This window comes from Hylobates moloch, unplaced genomic scaffold (genome assembly GCF_009828535.3).
Source record: "Hylobates moloch isolate HMO894 unplaced genomic scaffold, HMol_V3 SCAFFOLD_16, whole genome shotgun sequence".
NCBI classification, from domain to species: domain Eukaryota; kingdom Metazoa; phylum Chordata; class Mammalia; order Primates; family Hylobatidae; genus Hylobates; species Hylobates moloch.
The window spans coordinates 63461292-63483832 of NW_026652291.1; the positions used below are offsets into that span (position 1 = coordinate 63461292).

Consider the following 22541-nt stretch of genomic DNA (forward strand, 5'->3'; position numbering starts at 1 on the left):
TGATTGGGGTTGGAAGGTAGAATGAGAATATGGAACTTCCGGGCATGCTGAATCTGTCATACTTTGAAGCACAGTGGGAAAATGTGAAGCTGGAGTTGCAAAGAGAAGCATAAAAAACAAGTATCAATTGATGGCTGTTTTCTTATTTGCACTTTCCCTGTAACATGAGTAAGGTATTTTGTATGGGAACACAATCCAGGATTAGTTATGAAATAAAGAACAAGGTATATGAAAAAATTTACAGTTAATCACTTTTTAACATTTTACTGGACCCACTAAAAGAGGGTTTCTAAAGTCCTATACAATACCACAATTCAAAAACACAATGAGCCATTTATAAGGAAACAAAGGGAAAAACAAGCATTTAAAAGAAATATACTTCAGGTGGCATATTTTAGGAAACTATATTTTTAGGCATCACTTTTCCTATTTTATAACTGATACATATTAGACGCATGCCAAAAAGTCTATTGCATTTTAGTTTCCCCGAGTATGCTCTCAAAAACAGAAAAACAGAATTTTGTTCTTCCTAATGTCAAAGTTCCATCCTAAATCAATGTTCACCTTAAACTAAGTGGAAAATACAAGAAAAATGTATTTTACTGATGTTGTAAATAGAACGTTTGAATTATTGCAAGGGTTGAGGAGCAGGGAAAATCACAGGGATAAACAATGTTTCTTGATACCTAAAACTGAGAATCACTTGGCCATATTTTGTAGTTTCTTCTTATGAAAATACTAACACAAAATGTTATTGCTATAAGAACTATGACTGCACACAAGTAATCATATATATTATATATTATAATATCTGGCACCTTATTTAGCTGATTCTGAGATCTGCCATCTATATCATTTAACCTAATGTAAAGGTCAGAATATCCATTCACTAAGATTCCTAAGCCAGTAAGTGCTAACAGATAAAATTATCAAAATTAAGTATTAAAATGTCACCAGTCATATTGGTGCAAGTCATTAGGTAAGGTAAACATATCTATTAAAAACTTTGTATTTCCAACACCATGAAAATAAGGAAGAAAAAACATCACTGGGCTATTATATGGCAAGTTGATTTATCATCTTTCAGCCTTTAACAATGTGATTTGAAGGGAAAATATGTTTTCTCTTTTCTTAGTATACCATCTGTACTCATCTGGAACTTTCCAGGAAAAAGAAGTTTTAAATAGAGGTAATTTTTCAATTTTCTCTACTTAAAATGCTTTTTGGATTTCTTGGTTATCTAATTTTTACTTATTTGCCTGACTACATATATTAAATAATTCTACTTTTGACTAAATTTCAGTAATAAAGACTGCATTATTATAAAAAGACTGCATTATTATCCTCCTGAGGAATGGCAGAAATTTGGTGCTGCATTTCAAATTGAGACAACTTATTTAGGGTAATCACTCAAAATAACAGGATAATATCTGAATGAAACAGAACTTTACTCTCAATAAATATAACAATTTAACTTTCTATTATAGGAATATTATTCTTTTACAACCAACCCTTTTTATGACCAATAAGTTGTCTTTCATCATTTCTGACCATATCTAAAGATGGAATCTGAAACCGTGAAGAATTTAAAAAGGAAACAGAAAATTTTGTAATAGCAAAAAAAAAAAAAAAAAAGTAGTAATGAGGTGACAGATCATTACAGCTATTTAATTAAATTAATTATTTATTTTTACTTGCAACTTGAAGCTACTTGGAATATCTAATTATCTTTATCTATCACAATTAGCTACAGAGACTGAAATTTAAAGAGAAAGAAAAATAAAGAAGTCAAAGGAAAATGGGAGAAAATTAACTTAGCCCAAACCAGAACTAAAACCTAAAATAAATTTGCCTAAGAATAAATAAATACCACTGAGTTAAAAAATAATAATCATGTATTTCAAAATAACTAGAAGAGTGGAATTGGAATGCTCCTAACACAAAGAAATGATAAGTGCTTGAGGTGATGGATATCCCAATTGCCCTGATTTGATTGTTACGCATTGTATGAATATATCAAAATTACACATATTCCCCATACATATGTACAACTATTAGGTATCCATAAAAATTAAAAATTCGAACAGCAAAAAATATGATAAAAGGCATAAAAACTAACTGTTGATCCCTCAAACTTTTTTTGGAACAAGGAGAAAAATAAATAAGGAGATAGATATTACTTAACAATTTTATAAACTTCAATCCGAGTGTTCAGAAGAGATTCATTAATTAAGCAAATAATGTCCTAAACACATAACAGGAGCTAGGCAATAAGAAGTTCTTCAATAAATAAGTCAGTGGTTGTCTCAAAATCTGTCTCATAATCTGGTCAGAGAGACAGACATATCTGTAAGTAATATAATAACACATGAAACAAAGTATTAATGAGAACACACTAGAGAGAAATATTTATTCTAACTGCCAAGACCAATAAAGACTTTATCTAACTTGGACATTGAAGACTGGGTAGAATACCGCAGGAAGAAAAGGTAGAAAAGACATCCCAAAATGACAGAACAGCATAAGACAAGGCATGGAATTATAGAAATGGATGGACATTCATAGAAAAGCAAGCTTCCCATTATGACCTCAATGCCACAATGGTAGTGTAATAGGATATTAAAATGAGAATTTTCTTGTTGTCTCAGTTTCAGTCAATGATCCAAAGCTGAGAACAAGTTCAATGTACTAGAAATGAGGTGACAGTTCATCTAGGCAACAGTTGGTAAGATTGTGGCCAAAAATTGCTCAGGCTATCTTTAGCTCACCATTCAAATAAAAACTATAAACATATACTGAGGGAAGGGAGCTTATAGATTGATGGAGAAGGAAGTAGCACCGTGATGCACTCAGAATTTAGTCTATGATCTGGAATATAGGGCACTCAAGGATTGGTAACTAATTAAAGACTCATGCCCTCAGTCTGGGCTACTATTTTAGAATTGGCCAGTACTTTGGTAGGTTGGTGGAGTAAAGAAATATATTTTCCCATGGGACAGATAACCCCTAGGAAAGCACTAATCCATTTTAAAGGAACTTACCTAAAGGACTACAAAAAAAAAAAAAAAGGTAATTCCAAAACAAAGAGGACAGAGATAAACCAGGAAGTCAGAAACTAAGCAGGGTAGTCAAAACTAGACAAAGAAAGTGTCAACCGCATCAAGGAACTATAGTTGGGTTATCTCCAAATACTAGAAGTCTTTGATGAATCCAGAAAAGCAAGAGAAGAATCCATTAAAACTTCCAACATACCTTTACTACCAATTAGTTCTTCCCTACTTCTAATTCCTGAACTTCAGAAAACCTAGGTGATGCACAGTGAGGAGGGTGAAAACATAAGGTAAAAAAAGAAAACAATTAATGCAACAGTCTACTAGCAGACCAACCTATTTCCTTCCTTATTCAGGTTTTTAAACCCTCTTTGAGCAAGGTTGATGTAGAAAAGACATTTTACATTGGAGGAGAATTTAAAACTTTAATTTATTAAACATTTTCTTCATTACTTGAAAATTAAGTCTATTTTAAAATGCCAGGGTGAGAAAAGGAATGAAAGAATGAGAGAGAGAAAGAAAAAAATTGAAAAGAAAAAAAGCAAGCAGCAGCAGAAAAGCAAGAATAGAGAAGAGATGGAAATAACGACACTTAAACAGCATTTTATCAAGGAGCAGAAAACATAATATTCAGAATGGAATTGCACATAAAGTGACTAGAGAGAATAAAGTAACTCTCTGCTTGCACCCTGAGTGAGTCTATCTCTTCTAATAAACCCGTTAAGAGTGATAAATGGTGGGCAAACAAGACCAATTTTATGGCCATCATTTTGTTACGATTATTGTGGGACCTGAAATACATTTTATAAATATAGAATCCAAATTGCTTTACTTAAGGAGTAGCACTCATATTATATATGTTGTGAATTTGTTTAGGGAAACACACCTATTTATAAAATGTTCAAATATTTCCTGAGTTACAGAAACTCTTAAGTAGTGGAGGAAAATGGCAAATAAGACAGGCTCCACCTTCTCTGACCTTTACAACTAGTAGAGGAAACAGACAAGTACAAAGGCAGTTACATTACATGCAATAATTGCTGAAAAGAATAAACACAGCCCATAGGATCATACAGAAGGATCATCCAAGAAAATATATAAGTGAGGAAGAAGGGACAGAAGACGTCTTAGTGAAGAAGAAATAGAAAGCAAAGCCTGAGAGATGAGGTTGAGTTATACAGAGGATAGTAGCCTAGGGATAAAGGGGAAAGTGAGTAGTTTAAAAGAATGGTCCATTCCGATAAAGGCCAAAAGAAAGCATGATATATCCTGGGAACTATAAAGACTACAGTATCAATAAATCAATATGTGCAGTTTGGAAGGAAAGAAATGGGGCTGAAGACATAAGGGTGAGCCAGAACACACACCATGACACAGAATTTGGATTTTATCCTGAGGACAATGGGGGCCACTGAAGGTTTGGTAACACTCATTTTCATACACTGCACATCTATTATATGCTAAGCACTCTTTCACATATGTTTTATTGTTTTTTTTCCTCACAACAACCCTGTGAGGTAGGTGAAATGATTCCCACTTAACAGATTTAAAAAACAACCTTAAAGTTGTTAAGCAATTTACACTTGATTAATAGCTACAAAGTGGCAGTAAGGATTTGACACCACACTTCAGAAAATACACTAGAAAGATTATATACACATATATACACACACACGTTTACCCACAAGACATATAAAAATTTCAGAATTACAGAAAAATTTTAAATTAATAAATGCTTAATTCAGTTAAGATTAATTAAAGATAATGAGGTTTCTGGCATCAGTAGTCTTTTACGCAAACTTATACATTTAACATTTTCAATGAATTCAATTTATATTGAAAAATAACTGCAAAATTTATAAAAATAAGCAGAAATCATTTGATATATAAAATAAGAAAAGCAAAGATATGAGTATTATATCTCCATTAATCTATTGGAAACCATTTAGAAAAAAACATTTTTCATTTTTAATTCCAAAACATTTAAATTCAAATTCCATATATTAGTCTATGAATATAAATTATATTTTGGATAATAATAAATGATGTATAAAATACTAAAGCTTGATTATCAAATGAAGTAACTCAAATATTGACCACTTAGGTTAAAAAGAATTGTCCACCTAATCCAACATTGAAAAATCATCTCCCTATTGTTTACAGTAAAACATTTGAAGGTGTTTCATCTCTCTAACAAATAAAATTTGTTCAGATAAATCTGATAAGAAAAATAATTTTAAAAAATTATCAAAATTTGTTCAGATAAATCTGATAAGAAAAATAATTTTTAAAAATTATCTATTTGAGAGGGATATAAAAATATGTACCTAATTTAAAAGAGTATTTTGTAAAACTGAGAACATCTGAAAATTTAAAATTATGGACTAAAATTCTACTTTAAAATGTATGTTCTTTAAAATTAGTTTAAATTGAATAAATTCTGCAATGAAAAATATATTGCCACATAGTTTCCTATTTTCTCACCAATTTCACTACTTCTTCAGCTGGTTCTAGTATCTCTTCCTAAAGCCTCTAATGGAAAGCTAGATGTTGCCAGGACATTATCACAAGAGGTCTAAGTATATATCATTCATACATAAGTACTTAAAAATTCATATAACTTGGCCAGGTGCAGTGGCTCATGCCTGTAATCCCAGCACTTTGGGAGGCTGAGATGGGAGGATCACGAGGTCAGGAGATCGAGACCATCCTGGCTAACACGGTGAAACCCCATCTCTACTAAAAATACAAAAAAATTAGCCACATGTGCCTGTAGTCCTAGCTACTCAGGAGGCTGAGGCAGGAGAATCATTTGAACCTGGGAGGCAGAGGTTGCAGTGAGCCGAGATCGTGCCATTGCACTCCAGCCTGGGGGACAGAGCGAGACTCCATCTCAAAAAATAAATAAATAAAATAAAATAAAAATTCATATCATTTATGCATTTGCTTCATTTTTCCTATTACAAATAGAAAATTATAATGAGAAAGGATGAAAAACAAGTATTTCCTTAAAGTTTAATTATTCATAACTTATAATTTATTTCTGAATTCCAAAATTATTAAGTGAGTGCTAATTAAGTAATAATCCTGCCCACAATTCTGGCCTTTCACAGTATGAGGAAGGCCCTTTGAAAATCACCAATAGAGATAAGAGGTATCTGTTTTACGAAATGGTGATAATCTAAATAAACTAAACAAATGTTCCAAATAAATAATTTAACTGAAACACCAACAGTTTATTTTTGATTATACAAGCAGTATATTTTCATTAAATTCAACAATACAGAAGTATATTCAATAAAAAGTTCCCACCTGATTCTTTTTCAAATCCCATACACTATGGGTATAATAAAATACAAGATTCATATGGCTAAGTATTGAATCAAGTAAGCTGCCAAACTTCTACCATCCACATAAAGTCTAAAATATAAAAAATAACCTGTATAATTTAAAAATAGATACCAGGACACACAAAACAGGTATAGTTTGTGCCTTTTCAACCAAAATTTAATATATAAAACATATAATCTATTCTGTCAAATAATGATGACTTCAGTAAATAAAATGAATGGGATTAAGTAATACTTACAATTACACTGTAGAAAGTACCAAAGAATCAATTATAGCAATTCAAATATTTCATATATTGATAAAAATACTCTCTAGGCTAGAGATACATAGGTACATTATGTGTAAACTGTAAATTTTTAAGTATTGATATTTACTTCTTTAGTGCTTTGACTATTAAATGAAATACTAAATCTATGCAAGTAAAGGGGGTAAGCCTCATTACAATATGAGTTTTTGGGTAACCTTTAAGTAAATTTCCACTCAGTGTAAGTAAAGCCTTTTATTCTTACTCACTTTATGCTTCCATGATGAATAAGATATTAAGAACTGTGCTGCATTGTCCAAAGATTATATTGCAAAACAGTGGAGTTATCTACACTACAAAATTAGATAGATAATTGAAAATCTTTGTAGGAAATCCGACCCCCTCTACTGATTCTAAAACATTGTCACTCAGCATTTAATTAACACAAATAATATTCTAATTAGAACAAAGTCACTTAAGCCCAAATATCTTGGTAAGGTACAATTCTAAATACATACACTACTAACCCTGAATTGAATGGTAAACACTTAAAATGTCCCTAGAAAATCATTTCTTCTACCTACCTCATTTTACAAGTAAACAAACTGTGGAATGAAGTTATTTTTTATCTGCTTTGACTAAGAATATATAAACACAGATATGTGCACAATATATTTTAACTTATGACACATAATTTAAAGTTACCTAAACCAAATGACATTATATTTAATATGATTAAGACTCTGTAAAGTTTGAGATTCTAATTTCTTTACATAGAACAGTCTATAAATATAGCAGAAAAGAGATAAAATGTCATGCTATTGACTAAAAAACCCCTAAAATAACAAAATATAACATTCCTTATCATCTTGTGTAACCACAGACACAGATGTTTCTAATGATATTTTCTCTATTTTATAAGGCATAAACATGACAAACTATTACTAAAGATAGCACTCTTATAAAAGTGCTTTTACAAAAGAAAATCTCATTAAATAATTAAATGGGAGAGACTAAAACTACAGTAAGCGGAAGTTCAAATATTTACTGTTCCTTCTCTTCCCCACTTTTTTCCCCAAATGTTAAAGAAAAAAAAAATTGGGCAGAGCACAGTGGCTCACGCCTATAATCCCAGCACTTCAGGAGACCAAGGCAGGAGGATTGCTTGAGGCCAGGACTTCGAGATCAGGTTAGTCTCAAGCAGTGAGACCCTATCTCTACAGAAACTAAAAAGAAAAAAGAAAAAACTAGCCAGGTATGGTAGCGCATGCCTGTAGTGCCAGTTTCCAGCTACTTTGATAGCTGGGAGGCTATCTTTGATACTTGGAAGGCTGAGGCAGGAAGATCGCTTAAGCCCAAGAGGTTGAGGCTGCAGTGAGCCATGATCACATCACCATCCTCCAGACTGGGTGACAGAGAGAGACCTCATCTCAGAAAAATTAAAAATAAAAATAAAAAAGCAGTCAAAATTGGTGTTTCTAACCTTAAGAATCAAAACTAGTTCGTCATAAACTGGCTTTGCTGCAAAACTCCAAAAGAAAGTATTAAAACCAAGACAGAAAACACTGGAAGCAAGGCTAATTAAGACGTTCCTGTTGAATTACAAGTTTTTTTTTTTTTTTTTTTTTTCTATTTTAAGAACATGGCTCTGAAATCTTATAACATTGATTTGGTTACTTAAAAATATTTAAAAACAATATGATTAAGTTCCATTCAAAGTGAAGATATTGATAAAAGCATTTTAGTTTCATTTGCTTTTAGAATAAAAAGGAGTGCATCCATCTACTTGTTATTTAATTTCGTACCAATCAGATGACCTCAAAATAAAATTTAGAGCCAGGGAGAGCAGCACTAAGTTTAACTGACCTCAGTACATTTTTAGATGATGCTTCCCAGTTATTTGTTATTTTCTCTTATTGGGTTTTCCAGTCTAGGGCAGGTACACAAGAAACTTACAGTCTATGTAGTACTCCTAGTCAGTTTCACTCTGCAGATGGCACAGTGGAGAAATACCTTCTGTACAGCACCATGTACAATTTCTTCTGCAGCTGTCAGCACCTAGGGGAAAGTGCGCTGTTAAACAGTTGCTGCGTTCCACCTCAGAAGTGGCTGCAATTCGGTGGTGGGTGAAGTGACTCCTGTACATATATACAGGGATGAAAAGTACTATAGAAAATGAAAATATATAAGAACAAAGTGGCTGTCTGAAAACTTTGCCACAGCAAAACAGAATACATCACTCAGTCACAAGAGACCTACGCAGATGGGCTGTCATTCATTTAAAAATTGAATGCTAAGAATGGTTGCAGGAAACGTAGAAATATACTTACTCAATTCACAAAATAACAATAAACCAAATGTTAAAACGTATATGTTAAAAATAAAACCCAAATACTTATACTGATTTATAACATTATTTCTACAGAAATTTACCTAAAACCAGGAAAACATATACAACAAGATTCTTTATTCTGCTCAGCTAATTATTTTTTGGTTCAGATGAGAATTCAAGGGAGAAAAAAAATAGGTAAGATATCAAAATTGAAGCACAAGTATCATAAAATATCTAAAAGGGACTTTTAAAAAGCTATTCTGAAATTCCAAATTACTTCATATTTGAAAAAGAATGTTATGAAATTAGTCCTCAACAACTACTGATGTTTTATAAAAAGACAACTTTTCTTCTCCAAAATCAAATTAAGACAGACCCTAAACACAGTCTTCATCCTTAGCCCATATGAAGAATGAATCAACCAAGTTTAAGATCACTTTAGTTCATTAGTACAGAAAATTATTACCACATTCTGCTTTTACTACAACAACCTGTCCACATAATTTATCTTTGATGGAATCAGAAAATTAAATTCAATAATTATTCTCTGAGAAATATCACTGAATCAAAAGGCTGTAAGGTACTATCTCATCTCCTAGCTCTAGGCACAGCTACTATGTATATACTACTCTGAAGAGGTAACTTTACATTATTCAAAATATTCACATCTAGGTTTCTTTCTGAAACAGACTGAGGGTGCTTTGTGACAAAGTCCAACAAACCTGACCGTTAGCATACCATAAGTCAAACTTTTCTGAATCTCACTTCCTAATTAAATAGAATTTATTTGCTTTGGCATATACTCAGTGGAGTTAGAGATAGCTGACAATTTCCTTTCAGCTTTCTTAAATTCTTTCTATAATAAAGCATAGTGTAAATATATATTATTTTCCTTAAGTGACAAGACGTGGCTCTTTATTTTAAAAGACATATACCAGAGATTCCCAATCTAGAGTCCACATATGAAATTTAAGAAATCTAGGAATTCTAGGAAACTGCATACTAAAATAAAAATATATGAGTCCATACACACATTTTCAGGGGAAATGGGCCATAAGATTTTGTTAGGTTTTAAAGGGCTCTGTAACCTCTCATGTAGTTTAAGAAACTTTGATAAATTATACTCAAGAAACCCAACTGAACAAGCAGAAGTAATCCTTCTAAATTAAATGTATAAATGAGCAGCTGTTTCTTCTCATGTAAAATGAATTAATAGTAACTTGAAGGGTTAGTCCAACTACAAAATGAATTAATGCATACCAGACACATGATATAATACCTGGCCTATTATTACCAGTAATAGTAATAATTGTTCAAAAGAGCTACCTCAAATAACTTTGGGATTCTACCTTTGTTTACTGCTACATAATTTCATAATATTATTTTTTATTTAGCCATGTTGTCTAAAATAGATCAATATCACAAACTATGCATTTCTGCATTATTTTCAAAATAAAAATGTTAAGTATAAGTTTTAGAATCCTGCCACATACCTCTGGAGTCTGCATTTCTCAAAAAGCCACACTGGTCCCTTCTCACACACTGTACTTACTTGGAATAGAGTCAGATATAGTAAACATTTTGCTTTTTTATATAAATAATGTCATTTCATTTATCAGTCTTTCATTTATATAACAGTATACAAACAAAAAATCTAAATTTGAAGAATCTAGCAAGGGATCACTTTTTTTTAACAAAGTAATGCACATAATACTTTTATTTGTATGAATCATTTCCTCTACTCCTTTTAGGTATTTTTCTGTAGATATAAAGATATAACCATTCATACACACATATCTTCCAAAAAGAAAAAGATTATTCTCACCTTTAAAATAATTCACAATATTACAAAACAGTATTACAAAACAGTGTAGCTCCTCAAGATTGTGGTGACTTAAATACTCATTTATAAAATGACAAGTAAATTCTTAACAAATCCTAAAGATACTCAGTGAGGAAAAAGACTTGCTAATACATATAAAATAATAGCATACAAGAACTATACGGGTGGTTCCCAACTACCTCAAATGTAAAGAGTGGTTTCTACTCTTCTCATAGTAGAAGTTACATTTATGTATTCACACAGTAAAAAATATATAGCAGTAGGTTTTATGTAAAAAGGCACAGAAGTAAAGAGAAGCATAGTTTAGCATTCGGAATACTGCAATGAAAACGATGTGAGTGGAATAGAGTTCATGTCTAAGAACCATGGAGAGAAGCAGAATAGGCACAGGACCAATTATGTTAAGGAATTTTCGAATGTTTTACCCCAATAGTGGCATTTAAGTAAGTATTTTATAAAAAATAATTCTAACAGCATAGAAAATGAATTAGAGGTATGGATGATTCAACTGGGGTGATGATAATGGGAATATGCAGTTAGAAATAATAAAAGAGTGATAAAAATTAAAATTATACTATGTAGAACACTGGAAGAGTAAATAATGTAGGATAGTCAAATATATTTTCTAAAGATTGAATCTAATAGCTAGAATTCATTAATTCATTTATTCACTCAACAACAAAAAATCCATTGTTTCCTATGGGTCAGGAACTATTTTAGGAACTGGGTGAAGTGCTGAACAAAGAAGTCAATGTCCTGCCCTCCTGAAAATCATGTTAATATAAGTGATATAACAAACTATTAAATATACAATTTAATGTATGAAAATTAGTGTATAAACCAAAAATAAAGCAAGTGATGGGAAGAGAACAAATATACTATTTTAAGTGTATTCAGAGAACACTAAGGAAGTAGCATTATTTAAATGAAGAATGAAATGAAGTGAGTCTACTCTCTGGGGTTTTAGAATACCACATACAGATGGCAGATGGTAGAATGATAGCAAAGCTCTGAGATAGGAACATGCGATCAAAAACTTAACCTGCAGTCAGATCATCTGGGGCCTTCTAAGCCATAATAAGGACTTTGGGTTTGTTTTTTTGTTTTTACTGTTTTAGATAGCCACTACAGTATTTTGACTGAGGGAATGATATAACCTGTTTAAAAGGGTTACAACAGCAGCTGTAGTATGAACTTCACTGCAGCTAGGAAGAATAAAACTACTAGGCAAGACTGGTAAAATGTACATAATGAGATATCAGGTAGCACTTTTCCCATTGCCCAGGGGTTGGCAATTAGAACCCAAGGCTAAGAACAAAGGCATCTATCAAGTATTTTATATTTGGAAGACAGACTTAAACAAATGAGAGCCAACTTCACCTCCATAACTTAAACATCTTTACCTTCCTTAGTTCTTCCTTATCCAGAAGTGCCTTCTCCTGTCCCCATCATGAGGCAATCATCAGAGTTTGCTTCACTGCCTTAATGTAGCTGAATAGTGCTGTTGCTGAGAGTCCAAATCAAGCGAGAGTTCATCTAAAAGATTAGTAAGAAGGGAAGACTGGTATCTCACCTCTCAGTTGGACCTCTGCTTGTGTGTTAGACTTGCTTATTATCCCATGCCCACTTCCCTTCTCTGTGCCTATTTGAAGAAAGGGAGAAAAGACATGGAGTTGGAAGACAAGATACAGATAACTGGACTCCCTCTCTGCAAAAGCAGTGTAGTGAATGTGAAAGTAGCTGGACTTGAGCCTCCAGTTGATGGGGACTCAAGCAGCCAGAGGCTGTGAATATACTGGAGAGGTAGAAACTGAGAAAGAGTAGAAAAAGACAATTCAGAAATGGTTGGTATGACACTCCAAAAACAACCCCCACGCTCCCCACCAAAGTTTTGTACATGTGCCTCATCAGAGAGCTAGTACTCCTCTCCCGTCCTCATAGAAGGAGGACTAGGCCGCCGGGCCAGGTGGCTCAAACCTGTAATCCCAGCATTTTGCAGGGCTGAGGTGGGCGGATCACTTGAGGCCTCGGTTCAATATCAGGCTGGCCTACATGGTGAAACCCCGTTTCTACTACAAACACAAAAAAACTGGCTGGGCATGGCGGTGTGCACCTGTAATCCCAGCTGCTCAGGAGGCTGAGGCAGATGAATTACTTCAACCTGGGAGGCAGAGGCTGCACTGAGCCAAGACTGTACCACTGCATTCCAGCCTGGGTGAAACAAAAAAAAAGAAAGGAAGAAAAGGAAGAAAAAGAAAGAAGGAAGGAAGGGAGGGAGGAGGGAGGGAGAGAAGGAGGGAGGACTAGTCAGTGTGAGGCAGTGGAGCACAAACAGAAAAAAAAGGGAAGAAGAAAAGGTGCTACTTACATAAGAAAGGCTTTTCCCTTTCTACCTTTCCCCTTACTTCATCAGCACACAGGAGGAGAAATAGGTATATAAGAAAAAAAAAAAAAAAAAAAGCAGATCATTCTCCACTCACTGGATTGAGCAAAAAGAATGACTAGACTTCAACCTCTTCCAACACTCTATAATCTCCTAGAAAAGTCCAAGTCATATTGACTGAAAGAAGAGAAATTGAGTTATAAGTTGGCTATGAGGTTAAAATTCAAGTTAAACTGACTTTACTACATTAAAGTCAGATTAAGCTGAAGTGCTCAGAAATCTATGACATCATCTTGAGATGAGTAAAGGAAACAAAAAAGAGTGATTTGACTAATTGTAAACAAAAAAGGTCACACTGGAGAAAAATAAAAACCACTCCACGTTCCCATTCCCACTTAATTCTCCATCCCAATTCATACTGTATTATAAAATGGTTAGTACCAATGAGGTAGTGATTTTGACTATTCATTTCTCTAAAACATTCTATGAATACTAGGCTGAATACCTAAATTATCACATTCTTATTTATTATTCTTAGGAACAACCAGCAATTACCTAACTATGGCTATTTTGTGGAGAATTTCTTAGTGTTTTCCTTGCGTATAAAAGCTACAGAAATATTTGTCTATTTGTAAACAGTAATATTAAGCAATTAAATAACATGAATATATTTCATGCATTTGTAGATAATACTAGGTTTTACAGAAGCTAAAACATAATATCTCCTAAATAAGACACCAAACTTAGAAGCCTGTAGATCAAAAAGGCTCTACAGAAGGAAAGACTAAAAAAGAAAGAAAAAAGAGTTTAGATGGATTCTTGTTTTATAGGAACGCTTTCAATATTCATGTTGCAGTAACCCAAAATACAATTTTAGAGAATATTTTGCTCTGGCTCACAGTTTAATAACAGAATCTTCCCCTAAATGGAATCATGCTCTCTCCAGGCATTTAATAGTTAAATTAATATTTAATGGGCATTCTCTTAAAAATCAGGCAATTCCTTTTAAATAAATTAAGGTATCAGTATTTTACATGATTAAATTATGCATGGCCTTGTCTCTTTTTAAATGTCACACTTTTGAGAATACAGAATCCTATTACACTGATGTTTATAACTGTTCATGTAATGTTCTCATTCATTTAACAATCACTCATCATCCTAAATTATGACATGTATATTCAACGCATATTTTATCAGTCATTCCTTCTCAGAGGTACAACACACTGAAGAGAAAGAGTGAGTCAAAAATTACAAAACTAAGTTCTAAATTTATACATTTTTTTCTACTCTACTTTCTCACAGGATGTAGAAAGAAATATCAGTTACAAGTAAATTTAAAAGTGTAAGAAAAATCATGGAAACTCAATTCATCCAAACTAACACATTAATTCACTGTTAGTTAATAATATCAACCTATATAACTTGAAAACAATCAAGTTGTGATAAAATACCTCTAAGCTTTTCTAGCATAAGTAATATTTAATTCAACAACAGTTATCACTTATGTCAACCAGGAATAATTAATCTGCTACTGCAATTTGTTATCACACAATTATTGGGGCTAGTTCTAAGACTTATGTTAATGTTTCTTATAATTGTGCAAAAAGTGGTTGTTCTAACACCAACAAAATAGAAAGAGTTCGATATAAAACTAACAAAATATGTTCATGATCTATGTGAGAAGAACCACAATATTCCAATGAAAGAAATCAAAGACGATCTAAGTAAATGACCTATTTCATGTACTCAGAGAGGAAGACTCACTGTTAACATGTCAGATCTTCCCTACTTGATCTATAGATGCAATGCAATACCCATCAAAAGTCCAGTGAGTTATTTTGCAGATATCAATTAACTGATTCTAAAGATTTATACAAAAAAAGCAAAACGCCCAGAATATTAAAGGAAAAGAACAAAGCTAGAAGACTGACACTATCCAACTCAAAACTTTACAAAACGATAGTAATCAAGACAATGTGGTACTGGTAAAATAACAGACAACTTGATCAATGGAATAGAAATAAAGAAAGCCCAGAAACAAACCCACATCAACATAGTCAACTGATTTTTCACTAAAGAGAGGAGGTAATTCAATAGAGCAATGATAGTTTGTTTCAGCAAATAGTGCTGGAACAACTGGACATCCACATGCCAAAAAATAAAAAAAACTAATCTAAATACAAATCATAAATCTTTCACAAAAATTAACTCAAAATACACCAAAGATAAAACTATACAACTCCTAGAAGATAACATAGGATAAAATCAGGGTGACCTTGTGCTTGACAATGATGTTTCAGATACACCAAAAGCAGATCCATGTAAGAACAAAACTGATCAGCTGAACTTCATTAAAATTAAAACTTCTGCTCTGTGGAAAACACTATTAAGAAAATGAAAAGGTAAGCCACAGGGAAAAACGCACACCTCATAAAGTACTACTATCCAAAATATCAAAAAAGCACTCACAATTCAACAATTAGAAAATACGGACAAAAGGTCTGAAAAGACACCTCATTAAACAGATAAAATGATGTCAAAAAAGCATATGAAAAGATGCTCAATATTTTATGTATATTAGGACTGTTATGACAAAGTACTACAAACTAGGTGGCTTAAGTACTGGAGGTTATAAGGGGGAATAAAGTGTTGTCAGGGGTGATTTCTTTTGAGGATGTATCTTTCCAGGCCTCTCTCCTTGGCTTGTAGATGGCAGTCCATGTTCCCATGGCATTCTCTCTGCATGCACATCTCTTTCTCCTCTCACAAGGATACCAGTCATAATGGATTCAAACTTAACACAATAACCTTCCCTTAACTTGGTTACATCTCCAAATAAGGTCACATTCTGAGGTACTGGGGTTTAAGACTTTAACACATCAATTTTGTGGGGACATAGTATCTCCTTAGGGAAGTGAAAATTAAAACAACAATAAGATAGCATTACACACCTATTAGAATGGCTAAAATCCAAAACACTGACATCACCATATGCTGGTGAGGTTGTGGAACAATAGAAGGAAATTGCTGGTGGGAATGCAAAATAGTAGAGCCATTTTGATTTTTGTGACAGTCTCTCCTTGTTGCCCAGGCTTGAGTGCAGGCTGCTCACGGCAGCCTCGACATCTGCCCGGTCACAAGCGAACCTCCCACCTCAGCCTCCCAAGTAGTGAGGACTACAGGCACATGCTACCATGACTGGCTAATTTTTTTTTTTTTTTTTTTGTATTTTCTGTGGAGACGGGGTTTTGCCATGATGCCCAGGCTAGTCCTGGACTCCTGAGCTCAAGCTATCTGCCAACCTCTGCCTCCCAAAGTGCTGGGATTACAGGCGTGAGCCACCATGCTCAGCCCACTACAGCCATTTTGGAAGACAGTTTAACTGTTTCTTACAAAACTAAGCATACTTTTAACATAGAATACACCAATCATGCTCCTTGGTATTTACAAAAAATGAATTAAAAACATATGCCTACACGAAAACTTGCACACAAAAGTTTACAGCAGCTTTATTAATGACTGTTCAAACATGGAAGCAAAGATGTCCTACAATACAGGTAGATGGATAAAAAAACGGTGATACATCCATACAATGGAATATTATTTCGCGATTAAAAGACATGAGCTAACATGCCATAAAAAGACAAAGAAGATCTTGTTAAATGAAAAAAAAAAGGTCAATCTAAAAAGGCTGCCTACTGTATGATTCCAATTAAATGATGATCTGGAAATGGCAAAACTACAGAGACAGTAAATGTCAGTGGTTACCAAGGGTGCCTCGAAGGGAAAAAAGGGGGAATGGACAGGTAAAGAACAGGGAGATTTTCTTTTTACAAATCTTCTATATATATAAAAACATATAAAAATGTACAACATAATGAATGAATCCCAAGATACATTACAACCTTCAGTTAATAAGAATATCTCCCTTTTGGCTCATCAATTGTAACAACTGTACCACATTAATTGTCCAAACTTGGAAGTAAAGATGTCCTTCAACACAGGTGAATGGCTAAACAAAGTAGTTAATAACAAGTTGTTAATAGTAAGAAAAACTGTTAGAAGCAGAGGGAGTTGGGGCAAAAAGAAACATATGGCAACACTTTGGACTTTCTGCTAAATTTTTTCTGTAAACTTAAAACTGCTCTAAAAATAGTCCATTAATTAAAGAAAAGTAGCTCTTCTACTAAGAGGGTCAGGAAGCAAAGGACTTAGGACAATTACATGGAAATAAAAGTAAACTAAAAAATTTAAGTGCAAAAATATTGTTTTTTCAGTAACAGTCAATAATCCATGACATACTCTATGACAAACTGACATAAAACTCAATAAAAGTATAATTTCTATATAGGAAAGTTATTTTTAAAAATGGTTTAGACAGGTCATTTTGCAACATTTAACAAAATGCTATTTTCACTTCAGAAAGCCAGATAATGCCTTGGACATAACAATATTGATACGTAAGGTTATATTTTTTAAAATATTCAAACCGTACTTATATCATTCTAAAATTCTCCAGCCTACATAATTATACTAGGATGGAATAAGGTAATATTGTTTGAGCAAAGTAAAACAGAACACTTTTGATTAGAAGAACACAAGGATAATTTCCCCTCCTTGCCTACATATCATGCACCTCACTTGGATGCAAAAGAAAACTTATAGGGAGAAGATAATTTTATATTAACTTTGAGATAAATTTTCAACAAAAAAGAAGTAGTTTTCTACCCTTTAAAGTTAAAAAAAAAGTAGCAATTATTTCTCTGAAGTATGTAGATTCATCCATACTCCTGGTACAATCATAACTGTATATAATGTTCCTATTTAATTTTCCTTTGTCATTTCAATGGCTATAATGCATCTTTCCTAAAAAGAGAAATAGTAATCAAGTTTAGAAAAATATAAAATATACTGGTAGCCACATTAAAGAGTATTGTTAAAGTCCGTTTTCGAATCTAACAAATGTGGAATTTATTCTTACCATCATCGTTTATTGAACACTGGTTAGTATAACTCTGAGAGCGTTATTTAACCACCATTTATAAAAATGGGATAACTGTAAAGGTTAATGCCATTCTAAAATGATGTAGACAGGTTTTTTTATATGAGATCCTCTTATTATTAATTGCTGTTGACATTTACAAATCCAAATATCAATGAATGATATTCAAGATAGATTCTATACCACATACCCATGGAAGTTTATTCAACAATAACAAAGAATGAAATCCTGTCATTGGCAGCAACATGGATAGAACTGGTAGTCATTATGGTAAGTGAAATAAGCCAAGCACAGAAAAAACAAATATTGCATGTTCTCACTCATATGTGAGAGCTACAACAGTGGATCTCATGAAGGAAGAGAGTAGACTGCTGGTTATCAGAGGCTGGGAAGGGTTGAGTGGAGGGATAAAAAGGTTGATTAATGGGTACAAATATACAGTTTGATAGTGTTTGATAGATCAGTAGAGTGACTTTAATAACTTTTTGTATATTTCAAACTAATTACGAAAGAATAGTTTGAATATTTCTAGCATAAAGAAAGAAATATTTAAGGAGATGAATATCCTAATTACACTGATATGATCTTCACAAATTATACAAAATGTATTAAATTACTATAATATATTAAATTGTATTAAATTATTGTAATAAATTACTGTAATTTAATACATTTTGTATAATTTGTAAATATGTACATCTACGATATATCAATTAAAATATAATGTTTAAAGACAGATCACATACCAAACTTATGACTCTAAGACTATCTCCCTACTTTAAGGATGCCTGAAAGGTACATGAATTTTTTAATATTCTTTAAAAATGTCTATAACATGATTTGTCATATTTTAATGTCACATAAAGAAACTGTTGAAGTGGTGTTCTATAATTTCCTGAGGCTTTTGGGGATAAAAATCAAGTAACAGCAGTCTTCCTCAATTAATAGAAAAATTAGCTTAAGGGATAAAATTGCCTCATTTTGAGATTTTATCTAATTTTCAATATTTGATAACTCCCACTAGTTGCCTATACTATAATAGAATCTATCAGATTTTGTATAAAATTTTATTAGCCTAACGCGGTAGTTGTAAGGACAGACTTTGGGGATGGAATGTAAGGAAATCTCATCCCTGACTCTAATTGTATAGATACTAGAAATACACATACTTACACACATAAACATATATACATACCAGACATACACATTTACATATAAAAAGGAATACACACACAATGTGGGCAAATTAATCTTTGTGCCGTCTTTTCCTCATATATTTATTGTGAACTAATTCAGCTGATATATGAAAAGCATGTAGTTTTAACCATCTCTGGCTCACAGTAAATTTCATATAACTATTATTATTATTGCTGCTGCTTTAACCAATGTTGAATTTAATATACTAACATGTCCAGGGTCCTGAAGAATATAATTTCCAAATGCTCTATTACAGCAGAAGACAACATGGTACAAGGTGGAGGGATGGTTTTGGGATGAAACTGTTATACCTCAGAACATCAGGCATTAGTTAGATTCTCCTAAGAAGTATGCAACCTAGATCCTTCGCATGCTCAGTTCATGATAGGGTTTCCGTCCTGTGAGAATCTAACACCACTGCTGATCTGACAGGAGGCGGAGCTCAGGTGGTAATGCTGGCTGGCCCCACAGCTCACCTCCTGCTGTGTGGCCCAGTTCTTAACAGACCACAGACCGGACCAGAGCAGGGTTGGGGACCCCTGCTCTATTACTTGAATAAGCTGAATAAGCTTGAGGACTACTAACATTGAAACATAAAAAGCACAGCATTTTAAAATACACTTGGAATTTTTAGATCTTTTGTTACTCAATACTTTGAACTCTCTTGATTTTGAAACTTATTTGCATGTCATATAAGATTCGTGAGTAGAGATAATAGAAATGCATCCTATCACAAACCTTCTTTATTTTTTAACAGCAGCAGCTGACACAGGAGAATAATTTCCTGCTTCACTGTGCTGACAGCACATCGTCTACATTCAGAAATTATATCCGCAGCAGGAAGGCAATAGGTTTCTATCTACACTAAAGAAAGAGAATAGAAAAATTACACAAAATAGAGGTGACTTAGTATTATTATAAAAAAAATTGTATTGAAGAGTTTTTTTTAACTGGTGAAATGACACAAATTATAACTAAATTTATATTTTAAATTTCAAGTATTTGGCTAGAATGTTTCTTAAAGAAATAAAAGTTTTGTCTATAATATTTAATACTTCTAAACAAATATTATATTTCTACTCTCAAATTTTTAAACAAAATTCTAGTAAGATCAACTAAAACGTATTAGTTTTCTGATTTTAATCATTCCTAGTATGTTAGAACACTATGTCCTAGTTCAGTCAGTAAATGCCAATTCTTGTAAAAAAATATTTAGGAGAATGGTGTTAAGTGATAATCGTTTATATTAAAGTTTTGTTCTGTTACCAGAAAAATTACTCTTCACTCTATAAGTTATAATTTCCACGTATTTGTGTATGCTGAATATTTATAAGCTACTAGGTTTTTGTTTTGGTTATATGAAAATCTAGTGACTTGCCTTATTGGAAGTCATGTTTAAGGTGTCATATTAGTTTAAGTAACTCAGATGTCTGAAGAAGTATGTATTGTAGGTTTCTGGTCCGTATTAATAAAGTAAAAGTATCAAGACCTCAGGTTCTACAAGCAGTTCCTGGATTCAAATCTTTCTATCACTTCTAACCCTGTGAAATTGGTCAGTTATTTATTCTGCTTCCTCATTTGTATAATAAGGATAATAGTAGTATGCGTCTAATGGGATTGGTTTGAGTATCAAATGAAAATCTATACAAAAGCACTTAGAAAAAGCCTAGCATATAGTAAGGCACTCCACAAATGCTAGCTAGCTGTTGTTTTTGCTGCTAAGTATGGCAGATGAGCACACATATTAAACTCCACTCCCTTCTGAAACATCACTAAAATGGCAAAATAGTATAAAATCAGAAAGGCAAGGAGAAGGGTGAGGGAAACAACAGCAAACATGAAATTCAACATCGTTTTGCAAAATGAAAAATTGAAGCAGAATAACTAGGAACACACTCTGTACAGAGAGGAAGCTGAAAACTAGGTAACAGAAAATGCTAATATCAACAGCAAGATAATTTGCCTAATGAAATCCCAGAAAGACAGCGATAATGTTAGCGCTGAATACTGAGGGAAACTCTAAAAATCTATATAGAGAACATTTTGGCACATAGGTTTACTACTTTAATTTACATATTCTCTTCTCCCCCTTGAAGTTCAGAATATTAGGTATCTTGACCCAGAAATGTTCCTGAACTACAACTACCAGGCAAAACAGAGAGGAGTCAAGGGACAAGGTTAAAATGGACTGAAGCAGTTCCTAAATATTGGCAGGCAGATATACACCATGCAGAAAGAATATCTGAAAATCCAGTAGTGAAAGTTTAAGAACTCAGATAACAGACATATAGCTACCGTCATACAGAATCCCTAGCTTTTTGCGTGATCACACTAATGAAGCTATCTAAGCAACAAGTCTTGCTACCAGACACACAGCTTTCAACCAAATATGTAGCACCACATTAAGTCAAAGCTTTTACAAAAAGTCTCCAACACAAAAGACTAAAACCAAAAGAAAGAAAGAAGGAAGGAAGGAAGGAAGGAAGGAAGGAAGGAAGGAAGGAAGGAAGGAAGGAAGGAAACTCAGAGGAAATACAATACAAAGAGCAGAAGCAACCTTAAGGCAAAACAATTAACATCTTCACAGACATTAGAATTGATGGTTACAACCACAAAATAAGAACAATACGTCACGTTAAAAAAAAAACAGTAATAATTGGAGCAGGGGAAGTAAAAAATCAGAGAAACAGTAACAACTTTCAGAAAATGAAAATAACTGAAACATTCAATGAAAGAAAAAGTTTAGCAAGTCCCTGAATAACTACAATTTTAAAATTTTTTTAATGAAAAAAGAGAAGGAAAATAAAATCAGAAGACAAATCCAGATCAACATAGCCCTAGGATCAGTGATACAAATAGTAAAATGAGAGAACAGAACAGAATACCTTCATAATTCTGAGGCAAAATTATTTTCAGCCTACAATTATATACATAAGCTTATATTCAATTAAATGTGAGAATGATGACAAATTCAAGTATGCAAGCTTCTATGACTCCTTTATTAGGATGCATCTGAAAAATATATTTCTATAAAACAGGATTAAAAAAAGTAAAAGCAAGCATGAGATTCAGGAAATAGAGGATCTAGCACTGGAGAAACAGCATAAGCTCCAGCATAAGCCCAGGCATGGGCTTT

General features: G+C 32.9%; 1 protein-coding gene across 5 annotated transcripts in view; it reads right to left on the reverse strand.

Annotated features, from left to right (window-relative positions):
* Window positions 1–22541, reverse strand: part of NOVA1 (NOVA alternative splicing regulator 1) — a 152856-nt gene that overhangs the window by 96336 nt on the left and 33979 nt on the right. The window contains exons 1-2 of one of the 5 annotated variants that reach the window (XM_058429887.1): window positions 12224–13893; window positions 8602–8703 (exon numbers count right to left, since the gene is read on the reverse strand). The exons of 3 other annotated variants lie outside the window; for them this stretch is intronic. The gene's annotated coding sequence lies outside the window, so the exon portion shown is untranslated. Of the gene's footprint in view, window positions 1–8601; window positions 8704–12223; window positions 13894–20143; window positions 21862–22541 lie in introns of those variants that run through there. One more of the 5 variants, XM_058429889.1, reaches the window with a different exon arrangement.